A 14015-nucleotide genomic window follows, 5' to 3' on the forward strand; every position below is an offset into this window, starting at 1 on the left:
CTTGGCTTTTCCAACTGAAATGTTAACTGGCAGTGAGAGAAATAAAGGCTGAGTCTTCACAAAGAAAAAAATAAGATTTTTTTTATGGTTGAAATGATTTATGTAAAATTTAAAATTATCTGGTCATAAACAAAATCCTATCAAAAAGGAATCTAGCGCACATAGCCATATTTCCAAACTATATTAGTTTGGCCTAGGTGTCTTCTTGAAAGTGCTCAAGCAATATTCTAAAAAAAAGGCAAACCTGTTCATGTCAGGTGGTTTTTAAAAGATGCTTTTCTAGGTATGTTTTAAAATAAGATTGCCCACTTCTAAAGTTTTCTGTGAAGAAAAGGAAGAAAAAAATTGGAGGAAATGAGAAATAAAACAAAACTATGGAAAACTGATTTTAGTAACCCTCAGTTCTACTTTCTGTTTGCTGTTAAGGGATGTGATTTTTCCCATCTCCAATAAGTGAATGTACCTGGAAGTCATAATGCTGACAGATGTTTAACAGAGGGTAGGGAAGAAGAGAATAAAAAAGGAGAAAAACTAGCATCATTCATTAATAACCTGGAAGATTCTTGTGATAATCAATAGTTAACTGTTAAGCCTTTGAATCTTTGGTTTGAAATAGCAGGACAAGTAGTCCTTCTCCTAATGTATCTGCTGGTATAATCTCCATGAACATAAAAAATTAATAATTACATAATTCTTTATCAATTATACATAGGAAATTAGCATGCTAAATTTGAAAGAGACCTTATAGGTCATTTGTTCCAGATTGTTTATTTTTATGGATAAGGAAACTGAGGCTCAAAACTATTAGGGTCAAATTCCAGACTAGAACCTCAATTCCCTACACCAACAGACCTGGAGTTCGTAAAAGTACAATACTCCATCTCTTTTTGATGAAAATATAATACTTGAACCTACATCCATAAGAGTATGTATGATTTTTGACAAGCCTTGTGTCCTTTGCTAAACTATTTTTTAGTCTTTATGAATAGTTATGGCAAAAAAATTAAAAATTAAAATGCTAAAAAGACATTACCTTAGGAGCAGCTTGCTCATAATGGGTTTATCTGAATTTGGATAGGACAATCAGTATGGGAGTTGGTTACAGGTGAGATCTATGATTTGAATCCATACTTAAAACCTTTCTAGCTTACTAGAAACTTAGACTACATTGGCATAATGTTTGAAATCCATCATTACCTCCATTACAGAATGGTATACTGGTATAAGACTTTAATGGAGGAAAAGAGTGGACTGTGAGGGAACTGAACCCATGACTCTGACATCATTAACACTATGTTCTAATCAGCTTAACTTGTTAGCCTTATAGATCATAACAGTACAGAAATAAATGCCACTTTTCTCAGAGAAGTCTGAAAAAGGAAAAAAAAAGGCAAAATCTAAAAATAATAAATTATTTTTGAATCTGAGTTATCAAGGTCAAGGAGCAAAATATATAGTTTTCATATTTTGTTTGAAACCATCACTATCAAATATCAATTTTAGAAAATGATTAGATATGTGTATATTGTACATCTATAGATCACTTTCGTAAAGGGATGCTGGGAATGTTCACAGAGGGTTTCATTAATATGCACTTGAGAAAGAGCAAAGAAAGAGCACAAAAGTAGACTCTAAAGAAATCAAGTACTTTGGAGTCTCTATTGGGTAGTAATGAGAAAGGTGCTCTATAAAATTGGTCACACTTTGATCATTAAAACTACAAAATGCTTCCCAAACAAACTGATCATCTTAAATTACTTTCAGAAAATCTACTGCTTATTTCATATTGTATACTCCCAGTACCACAGAATTTTAATGCCATCTTTCCCTCTTTTTAACCCCTTTTATCTTAGACCTATTCCTCAGGGACTCCTTAGTATTAAAGCGATAACTAGGAGCCAGCCATAATTCCACTGCTGGTTTCTCAACAGAAGAGCCATGTTTCTATCAGCTTGATATATTGTCTCCAGGATGCAGTGTTGCTCAAAAAGCTTCCCTCAAGTTTTAATATGACCCTCACGGGGCAACCACTCCACTGGCAACCTCCTGAATCAACACATCTTTTCCAGGAAATAAGAACTCTGCATGGCTACACTGTATAGAAGTTGCCACAAAATATAAAATCAAAATAAGATTTTTTTTTATAATATGTTGTATCTAAGTATCAAGCTAATGAAACAAGCACAATTTATCACGGAATAAATGAAATTCTGGAATTAAATAAACTATATGAGTTTCTTTAAATTTGGAATTTTATTCCTTTTGAATGCTACATACACATACTTATACACAGGTACTCTTCTTTTTATAAATTTCCAAGTAATGAATATCCCTTTAACAAAAATAGCTGTCTAGCCTATGTCATAATAGGGGTATATCTTAGAAAATGTGTGGCATAGTATATAACTGTGTTAGCCAAACCTATGGCATACATGCCTGAGTGTGTTGGAGGGACTGCTTCCTTTTCCCTCTCCACTCATGCCTGAGGACATTTCTCATATGACCCACCTCTCTGCTCTGCAGTCCAATGGGAGTGCTTCCTTCTTTCTCTTTCTGGGGTAAGGTGAAGGAGGTGGAAGGCATGTGAGGGTTGCAGTTTGGGCACTTGGACTCAAAAAGGTTTGCCATCACTGGTATATAGCATACTGGACTTCCAAACAGGAGGACTTGAATTTGAATCCTAACTTCAACATTTAGTAGATATATGACCAAGCACACATTCACAAATGACTTAGGCTCAGTATCTCATCATTAGAAATGAGAATAAAACTGCTTATATTATTATTTTATCAGAAGTATTTCTTGTGTATATCCATCTGTATACATATGTATCTATCTAGCTATATATATATATAATTGGCTGAAAGAAAGAAAAACAAGATAAGCCAGTGACATAGGAAAAGTAGGAGATAACTAATGGAGAGAGTATGTGGTTCATTGGTATGTTGGCTACATATTCTATGGTAGATTATAGGAGAAAAGGGATAAGAAGGTTGGTAGACATTGATAGATTACAATGAGCAAATTCAATTGTACTCATATCAGTGAGATCCATCAAAGTAATGATACTTGTTTGCCACCTTGGGAAACTGTCATGAGTCTCCAAGAAAAAATAAAAATAATAGTAACAATAATAGCAAGCATCTATATAGTGCTTGAGGGTTTTGCAAAGAGGTTACAAATATTATTTCATTTAATCTCAACAACGACTGAAAGTAAATGCCATTATTATCTCTATTTTACAGATTATGAAATTGAGACAAAAGATTATATGACTTGTGCTAGGGTCACACAGCTATTAAGTGTCTGAGGCCAGATTTGAATTCAGATTGTCCTGACTTTTAGTACAACATTGTTAAAGTCATATAGTAATTTCAAAACAAAATAAATTACTTTTATTATTAATTTTTTTCCAACAACGTCATTCGTTCATGAGACATTAAAAAAATAAAGGTATCAAAGTGGGAAACTTTGGAATTGTTCAATCCCCACCCCACCCACCCCAATTTTTTAAAAAATTAGTATAGGATGTAGCTAGGTGGCTCAGTGGATTGAGAACTAGGACTAGAGATAAGAGGTCCTGGATCTGACCTCAGATACTTTCTAGCTATGTGACCCTGGGCAAGCCACTTAACCACCATTGCCTAACCCTTACCACTTTTCTGTCTTGGAACTAATACTTAATATTGCTTCCAAGGTGGATGGTAAGGATTATTACAATAACAAATAATAGTACACAATTCCATCAACATATTTGTAATTTATTTTAAAAGTCAGTACAAAATTGAGTACATTTCTTAAATAGTATTTTTCCCTTGCCCCACCCCCATGCCTGTCACCTCTCCCCTCCCTTCCTACCATGTCTTCTCAAAGCAAACAGACTTTATCTTCTCTGGATGTTACCATGTGCCTAGCAGAATTATGTGTCCATGTGTTAAGAACCACAAAATTATCAATAACCAGCTTTAATGCAACAAATAAAGAAATGAAAGGATCCATAAAAGGAAAATATGAATACCTCCAAATGTCCATTGGCATTAAGTCTATATGTAATTGTCAAACTACCCCCACACACTGACTCCCACTTTTTAAAATTCAAAAATATTTTATTTTTCTAATTACATGTAATAATTTTCAACATACTTTTTCTAAAATTATAAGATCCAAACCATCTCATTCCCTCTTTTCCCTCCCCACACTTGCAGATGGTAACTAGTTTGACCTGGGCCATATATGCATTATCATGCAAAGCACACTTTGATTTTGGTCATTGTAAGAGCACTGTCATACAAAACCAAAATCCCAGAATAAAATTATAAATATACTAATATATAAGATAATGTGCTTTGATCTGTATCCATCCATCTCCTCAGTTCTTTCTCTGGAGGTGAATAGAGTTCTCTGTCACAAGTCTTGGAATTGTCCCAGGTAATTGCATTGCTGAGAGTAGCCAAGTTTTCACAGTTGATCACTGTACAATATTGCTGTTGCTATGTACAATGTTCTTCTGGTTTTGCTTATTTCATTCTACATCAATTCATGCAGATCTTTCCATCTTTTTCTGAAATCATCTTTCTTATCATTTTTTATAGTATAATACTATTACATCACCAACATATACCACAATTTGTCCAGCCATTCCCCAATTGATGGACATCCCCTCAACTTCTAATTCTTTGCCACCACAAAACAGAGCTGCTTAAAATATTTTTGTACAAAAAAGATCCTTTCTCATTTTTTATTATCTATTTGGGATATGGTCCCACTACATACATACTTTTGAATACATTCAGAAGCCAACTAACTCAACTTCTTACTCTTTGACTAAATGCCCTCTACAGTATCCCTGACAAAACATTTACAGTGCTAAGAAATTTCTAACATTTTCCATAAAAATAATTCTTATCATTTAAAAATTGCTCATATTGAGCCATATATCTCTAATTCCCAGTTTAACTTTTTTCTTTCAAATTGTTTCTTTCATTTAACAGAATTTCAAGTATTTGAGATGTTTTTATGTCATTTTGAAAGTGATTTTTTAGTCAACTCCCCATTTTAAACATTCACAATTCATTTGGACTCTTGATTTTTCTATTTAAGACATATTTAAATTCATTAATGACTCTCAAAATGTAGATTCCAGAACTGAACTGGAATCAAAATTCCAAATGTAATTAGTCTAGAGTAAAATAGCATAGTAGGGCTTTTATTTACCCATCTTTTAGATTCTAGAAAATAACTCTAGACACATCTGTCTTACTATGGAAGTGATAATAGGTTTTTCAAAGTTTTGCCAGTGGAAAATATCGTACCCAATTAGAAAGGCTTCAAGTATAGACTTTGAATAGGACTGTCTATTGGCTAAGAAAAACCATAAGTGACAAAAGTAAGATTGCCACCTGATCTTTCATGATTCCAAGTTCAATATCCTTCCCTTCCTACTGTGGCACCTTCTTAGAATTATGACTAGCAAGACAGTACTTTCAGTCTCATCTAATACAAACTCAACACATTATAGAGGAAGAAATCAAGATCAATGAAATGGGTTTACCAAAGGGCACTCACATTACCAGTAGAAAGAGAACAAAAACCTGACTCCTTACCCTACAGATAGTGCTCCTTTCATGATTCCATGAAACAAGTGTAGTTATTCCAGAGTAAAACTATATACTAACAAGGTTTTATTATTTTATGCACAAGCAAACATATTTAGAACAATCATGTCTTTTGTTTCTTCTGAGTTTCCTTGGCTCAAAGTACATGACCCCAACTTTGTGCAACACTGTTTCATTTAAAATCAAATGCATAAGTCAAAATATCACCCCATGATGCCATTGGTCATTTCAAAATGAAGGATTAAAGAGGTCAATGAATAAATGATGAAGTTAATTTAGAAAATATACACAATTTGTGCTATGATAAAGATGCAGTGTGGCATAGTGGATAGAAGATTGTCCTGGAGGGGGCAGCTGGGTGGCTCAGTGGATTGAGAGCCAGGCCTAGAGACAGGAGGTCCTAAGTTCAAATTTGGCCTCAGACACTTCCCCGCTGTGTGACCCTGGGCAAGTCACTTGACCCCCATTGCCTAGCCCTTACCACTCTTCTGCAATGGCTCCAATACAGAAGGTAAGGATTTAAAAAATAAAAAGGAAGAGTCCTGGAAATGAGGGCCATTGTGATTTGTGTCCCACCTTTGTCACATATTTTCTGTGTAACTCTAGGCAAGTTATTTAACATCTCAGTACACTAGACATCTTGCTAAGATCATACATTGAGAATATCAAGATTACTTACATTGTTTGGGAAGTTCCCAACACCAAATAAATCATAGGTGCAGTTACTATTCATATAGTTAGCTATAAAATGAAATCTTTTGATAAGTTCTCATGTTTTCTCATTATTACCTCAACCTTTCACTCCTGTAATTTATGGTATAGTTGAAGTAATACTATACTTGGAAAAAAAAAGGATAACTTTATCCAGATCCTAGATCTGGCACTCATTAGATGTTCAATCATTGACAAGATAGGTAATAACTTCTCTGAGCTTCAGTTCTTTTCCAAGTTAAAATAATAATGCTTTCACTGATTAACTTTGAGTTACAATATAAATGCTCTGTAAACCATAATATCTATAGAAATTAAGGGAGTTATCATTCTGTTCTTCCACCCTTTAGTGCCCTTACTCATAATGACCCAGCTTGTCCTCCATTCCCTTGAACTCTCAATCTCTTTCCTCTATTGTGACTTTGCTCAGATCTAAGCACAGCCTTGACTATGTAGTTATTAATTTTAATGATTCATTATGGAATGTGTCACAGCACCTCACACCTTGCATGTGACTCCTCTAAACAAAGTTGTGTCAATCCTTTTACTCTTCCTTGATTGGTTCCTTAACCATCACTACCACTCACCATGACATCTATTTCCAAAAAAAAATTTTTTTGTTTCAACCTCAAGTTCCCTAAGTCAGTCCCATCACCCTTACTCTTAGCAGAAGACCCAACCTCATGCTTCAGTGGAAAAAAAAACTGAGGCCTTAAATCTTGAGTTTCCCCTTCTTCCTTTTACATATTAATTTTCTTCACTGATTTTCCCCTACTCTTTCTTCCTTTGCTCTATTCTTGGAGGAAAAACATGTCTTTGTCCTTGTCCTTACTAATGCCAACTCTTCAATTTGTGCTTTGGATTCTCCACACTTCCACATCCTCCAAGAAATCACCTCTTCACAGTTCACTGATCCCTTTTGGCCTTCCCCTGCCTCATTTCAACATCCAATCTCTCCTTCTCCATTGGCAAAACCCCAAGCTATTATCCTATTTCTCTCTTCCTTCATAGGCAAACTCATAGGAACTGTTGTCTACTCCCATTGTCACCACTTTCACATGTCCCACTAACATACTAATCAGAAGCAATTAGGTTTCTGTTGAGTTTGGAAACATTTTGCTCCAAGGTTACTAATAGTTGGATGTTGTATAGTTTAGAGGATAGCATACTCAAAAGAATAGTGAAGTCCTGGGTTTGGATCCTGACTTAGACGCACACTTAGTTGAGTGACACTGAATAGACTATTTAAATAAATATTCCTTCCACATTGCAAATGTCCCCATTGAAATTTTGATATATTGCAGGTCAGCAAAAGAAATTAAATGGGAATTTTGGGAGAGCTTTGTGAAGGCCAGCAGATGACACAAAGTTTAGAAATTCTGAAATGCATATTTAATTCCAAAGTTAAAATAAGGAGCTGTAAACACCCTTAAAAGAAAAAGAAAAAGTTCAAACTTCTTCTTTGGTATGAAAGGAAGGCCAAAAAACTTTATACCAGATTGCAGGAGCACCATGCCCTTAATCCTCAATATGTGGGAGGATAACTATGTATGGTTCTTAATATCCTCACCTTTAAAATGGGTATAATAATAAATGTAATCCAAGTCTCAAAGTCCACTGGTATTGTACTTTCTCATTGATAGAGAACAATAGTTTGCAGTTATATAAAAGGTAGTAATAGAAAGTTGGATAGAATGGTAAAAAATAAAAGCTGAGAAGAACACTTCAGCTTGCTGAAGGAAAAGACTCTGGAGAAACCTACATGAGAGAAGCTGGAAGAATCAATCATCACATCCCTATCCTCTATTCTGCCTCCATTAGACCCATTCAACAACACCCACATGCTATATGTGGGGAACATTGTGTGTGTGTGTGTATACATACACAATGGCAAAATGCAATGGCTGTTACCCTCAGTATTTATGCTTCTTGACCTCTACAGTATTTGACACTGTTGATAGCATTTCACTTGCTTCCATATCAATATTCTTTCCTCCTTGTATTTTTGTGACACTGATCTCTACTGATTTTTCTCCTACCTAATTACCCTCTCCTCAATCCTTTTTTTTTTTTTTTTGCTATACCATTATCCATTTCTCCCTCACTAAATATACCTCTACCCAGGAATCTCTTCTTGGTCATCTTTCTTCCTCTATCTGTACTATCAGCCTGTGTGGTTTCATCAAGCCACATAAGTTCAGCTATCATCCTCAAGCAAAGAACTCCCAGATCTACATATTCATCCAGTCCTATTCTCTCTCTGGAACTCCATTCTTATATTATCAACGGCCTATTCAACATTTCCAGTTGTATATCCTGTAGGATTTTAAATTCAATATGTCTAGAAGAATACATGCCCCATCTCCAATCAAATTCATTCTTTCTTTTGAGTTTTTAAATTTCTGTTGAGAACACCATCATCTTTCCATTTACCTAGGATGCTAATCTCATTGTCATTTATATTTCTTACTTCTTCCTTTCCCCTTAAAATCATTTACAAAATCTTGTTACTCGTAACTCCAAAATATTTCTTACATCAGCCTCCTTTTCTATATTTTCACGGTCTCCATGCTCAAGTTGTTATGATCTCTTGCATAGACTATTTCAATATCCTCCTTATGGATCTTCTTGACTCAAGTGTCATTATTCCAATTTTTCCTTTCTATAGCACCCAGAGAGATTCTAAAACACAGATCTGACCACAGCAAGAAACTCATGAGGTTGTCTGTTGCCTCAAGGATAAAATATGAACCCTTCTGTTTGCCTTCATCTTTGGTCTTTACCAACTTTCTTCAGTTGTCATTCCCTTCCACTCATGTTGCTCCTTTATTCCATTGTTAACATCTTTGTGAAACCTCCTAGATAAAGTGTGTCCATCTACTCCTCTGTAGTTTCACTTAACATCCTTATAACTTCCCAGAACCAAAGTACTCCTCCTTAGCTACCACTATCCTATAAGTATGGTTTCCTTCATTAGAACATTAGCTCCCTGAAGACAGGACTGCCTTTGCTTTTGTTATCTGTGTGCTCAGAACTTTTCATAGTGCTTAGCACATAGTAAATACCTCATAATTTGTGTTGCTTTTCCATTCATCTTTGTTATATATTCATGTAGTTAGTCTGTCATCCTCATCACTACATTTTAACCTCCAGCAATGCAATGGGCCTGTATTATTTCATAGTTGTAGCTTCACAAAGTGCCTACCACTGTGATCTTCAATTACAAGAGATATTTAATAATATATATTGAATCAATTAGAAAGGAAGGATTATTAAATTCCTTTCCAGTTGGAACATTTATTTTCTTTCTTTCTTTCTATTTTTTTACTTCATTGAGTGCAAATGTAACTAGTTTTTACCTAGATTTCTATTTAGAAACTAGTATGCTTCATTCTCCCCTTCTGGAAATGTGTTCTTCATTTATTTTCAACTACACCTGTTATTTTCTATGTCTGTTTTAGTCACATAATTCCCATCATTGCTTTCTCCATAATTCTCTGCCTGCACCTATGTTTGGTTTCATTTAACTCAATGAAGGACCATGTTGCTGGGCCATATGTCTTCTCTAGAAGGGCACTGTAGTTATAAACCTTTATCAACTGGGCAAAATAGGAGATTACTTTTCTGTGTGTCAACTTCACGAATGTATCATAGTCAATCTAGTTAAGTTCTTCACTCTTTCACGGTTAGAATATCTGGCTCATTCCTTTCTATTCTTCTTTAGGTAAAAGTTTCTTATTTCTGAATTATATATATATATATATATTATATATACATACACATCTGTCTATTTTTCCTGTCATGTCTTTTTATTTTTTCACTTATATTTATCTCAGCTTATATTGGGCCACAAATTCATTTTGACAAAGATTACATACATACTGTTAACATACATAAGTAGGATAGACATAGATAAACCAGAGTATTCTATGGCGGATTAAACACTGACAGAGTGAAATGTCCTTGTTTTAGCACTTACAAGGTATGTGACTAAACCCTAGTCACTCATTTAGACTACATAAGCCTCAGATTATCAATAAAACGAGAATAATAATTCTCACTCTAACTATCTTACTTGGTAGGTGTCAGAAAATTGCTTTGGAAACCTTAAATGTTAGAGAAATATAATTTAATATTTCTTTATAAATATTTCCTTCTTCTCTATTACCATTCCCAAAAAAGGTAAATCTCAACATTAAATCTTCCCACTGTACTCACAAGAACCATATAGTCTATAAAAACTCAGGAGATCAAAATTCACATTATACATGAACATTTTTTTCAAATCCTGGAGAATATGAGTGTTGGTTAATTAAATATTCTATAATATGAAATGTTACTATCATAAACAGTAAATTGTTTTCAAACTATTAAATACTTTAAAATAGACTTAAAATGCAGATCCTTTGATCCAGCAATACCACTATTAGGTTTGTACCCTAAAGAGATAATAAAAAAGGATTGTACAAAAATATTCATAGCTGAGCTTTTTATAGTGGGAAAAATTTGGAAAATAAGGGGGTGTCCCTCAATTGGGGAATGGCTGCACAAACTGTAATATATGATGGTGATGGAATACTTTTGTACTATCAAGAATGATAAACTGCTTGATTTCTACATGAACTGGAAAGATCTCCATGAACTGATGCAGAGTGAAATGAGCAGAACCAAGAGAACATTGTACAGAGACTGAAACATTGTGAAATAAATAAATATAATAGACTTTGCTATGAGTAGCAATACAATGATTGAGGACAATACCAATGCACTTAGGAAAAAGAATGCTATCCACATTGAGAGAAAGAACTGTGGGATCAGAACCATAGAAGAAAAATATATGATTTATCACTTGTTTATATAGATATGTGATTTGGGGTTTTGGTTTTAAAAGATTACTCTATTACCAAAATGAACAATATGGAAATAGGTATCAAGTGAAAACCCAGTGGAATTGCCTGTTAGTCCCAATAGAGGGGGGCTTAGAAGGGAGAGAAGATAAATCATGTAACCATGGGAAAAAATTTAAATTAAAAAAATGGATCAAAAAAATAAAAAAAACAGAACAAAATAAAACAAAATATATACTTAATCTAAATGCCTTATATGATCTTTAATTATTATTTTCCAGTATCATAAAAGTAGATGATTCAAAGCATCATGGGCTGATTGAGGGAACAGATCTTGAATGTAATCCAAGACATAATCTAATTTTATAGAAAAGGGATGACCAGAAGAGTTGAATTGACCAGAAGAGTTGAATGATTTATCCAAAGTCATACAGCTAATGCACATGACAAAGCTAGAATTTGTTCTCAAGCCTTCTGGTTCCAAAATGAGGATTCTTTCAATAGCATCATTCTGTAGGTGATTAGACTAACTTAACACTTTTCTATGAAATAGCTTGAGAGTTGGCTTTTAAAAACAAAGATAAGATTCACACAGCTAAATAGATGCTTTGTGCAAACTTATCCAACATCTAAGAAGCTAAAAAGAAAGGAATTTTACACCACTTAAAAAGCAACTGGAGATGAATTCATATAAAACAAAAGTCCTACATATGGTTTAAAACTCTATGAATTATCAATTAAGTATTAAATGCCTTATTTCAGCATTCCCACCCCAAATTAGCTCCACAGACATGATCCAGTGAGCACAAGCAAATTAAAGGGATTGCTCACAGCAGTGACACAGCCTGAGCCTGCCCAATCCTGGAAGAAGCAGACACTGATTCTTGATAGTCATTTAAAGGGAACAGCTGGGGCAGGGGATGGACAGAAGTCCAGGAGAAGAATAAAAGATACTGAGAGTCACAGATTAGAGGAAAACACTGTTGGACTTTGTGAAAATGGGACTAGATCTTGGGTTCATTATATGTTACAAAACAAGAAGGTATGTACTTTGAACACCATTTGAATGATTGGTCTATATATTTTGTTCATAAAATGAGATTCATTTGATTTTAATGAAACTGTAAATTCAAATAACATTTCATGGTTATACAAATATAGCATCGAAACTGATGAAAATATTTGTCAAAGTCTAAGATATTGACAGATTTCACAAAACCTAAGAAAATATTCCTCAGAAATAAAAATATTGCCCCCCCCCCCACCCAGTCCACTCTAAAGGCCTTAAGTTAATGGAGAAATGAAGGCAGGAAACACCTTTCCCTGGTTTTAGCATATAAAAAGAGTAATACAGAAATGGTGGGCAGGGATGTCAGGAGAATAAAAATGTGCATCTGAATATTGTTATTAACCATTTCTAAAAAATGTTATGGGCCAATACAACTCCTCTTTTCCCTCTGAATAAGGCAACATTCTTATACTCCCATATTTCTTCATGATTAATATTTTTAAAAGGTGACTTGAGACTACTCTGCAAACCTATTTCAGTAAGTTTGTTAATCAAGCAATATCAGACCGTCTTAAGTCAGCCTCAGTTAATTTTGAAATACCCCAAAGCTGTGAATGATAAAGCTGATTGCTCTCAGAGAAAAAAATGAGGATTTTGAATTTCATTAGATACATTATTTGTTCAATGAGCATGTGAAAGTGTCTCTTTGTCAGACTAATTAAAGCCTCTAAGGTTGGTGGGTATATCATCTAGAATTGTTTAGGTATGAGTTTTTGTTTTTGACATCTTAAATCACTGATTGTATTCTGTTTCTTTTCCATAAAGAGATATTGCAGATTTAGACATTCTATTCAAGTTTTTACTTTTGACATGAGAATTACTCTTGGGAACTGGATTATTTTGACTATTGCTTCATTCATCTAATTTGGCTTCTATGCAGAAAAGATGAAACAATTATTCCTCGAATGTGTGAGCATCAGAATATTTTAGTTAGTTATAACTTCAATTTAAAATATAATTTAAAAATAAATGGCAAAATATTCTTACAAATTACTATTACTATTCTTGGTCCTATTTTTTTCATTCTCTTAGTTTAAAATAATTCTGCAAAAAAGACAGGTGAGTGAACAAGTAGAACTGAACTCAGAATATCTAATTTTATTATTAGGTTTACCATCATAGCATCTCACTTAACTTTCCTGAATCAGTTTCTTCATCAATAAAATCAGAATTAATATTTGTATTTATTACTATTGTATTTGTACTATTATTTGATCTTTATGCTACTACATCACAAGATAGTTGTCAAGAAAGTGTTACATGAATTTAAAGTATTATATAAAGTATTATATGTGGCATATTTGAAATAAAACATAGATATATTTATTATCTTTATTAAATCACATGAATATGCAGAATTGAAATACAGTGTGGCATGGTGAATAGGCTGCTGAAATTGGGATCAAGAAGACCTGGATTAAAATTTTGCTTCTCTTACTTAGCACCAATGTGACCTTAGACGAGTCATATAATCTCTGTGCATCAGAAAAGTTTCCAAATACACCTACTAAATTGTAGGTTTTGATTTGCACAATGGGAGGGATTCTACATACTGGTCACCTCCCAAGTTGATGTTTGAAAATTCATAGAATAAATCTAGTAAATAATTTAATAATAAGACAAGTTCCCTTAGGGTCAAAGTCATATTTCATGGAATTTGATGATTGCTAGATTGGTGAATATGCTATTCTGACACCTAAGGACAAATTATAATTAGGAAAATGGAGGAAAAAGGACTATGCAACTAAGATTCTGTGTATTTGGCAATAATCT

General features: G+C 33.8%; 1 protein-coding gene across 1 annotated transcript in view; it reads right to left on the reverse strand.

The window, feature by feature from the left end:
• The window catches only part of LOC130457142 (usherin-like), a 195773-nt gene that overhangs the window by 43450 nt on the left and 138308 nt on the right, over positions 1 to 14015 (reverse strand). The gene's annotated exons all lie outside the window — the stretch shown is intronic.

This window comes from Monodelphis domestica, chromosome 2, assembly GCF_027887165.1.
Source record: "Monodelphis domestica isolate mMonDom1 chromosome 2, mMonDom1.pri, whole genome shotgun sequence".
NCBI classification, from domain to species: Eukaryota; Metazoa; Chordata; class Mammalia; order Didelphimorphia; family Didelphidae; genus Monodelphis; species Monodelphis domestica.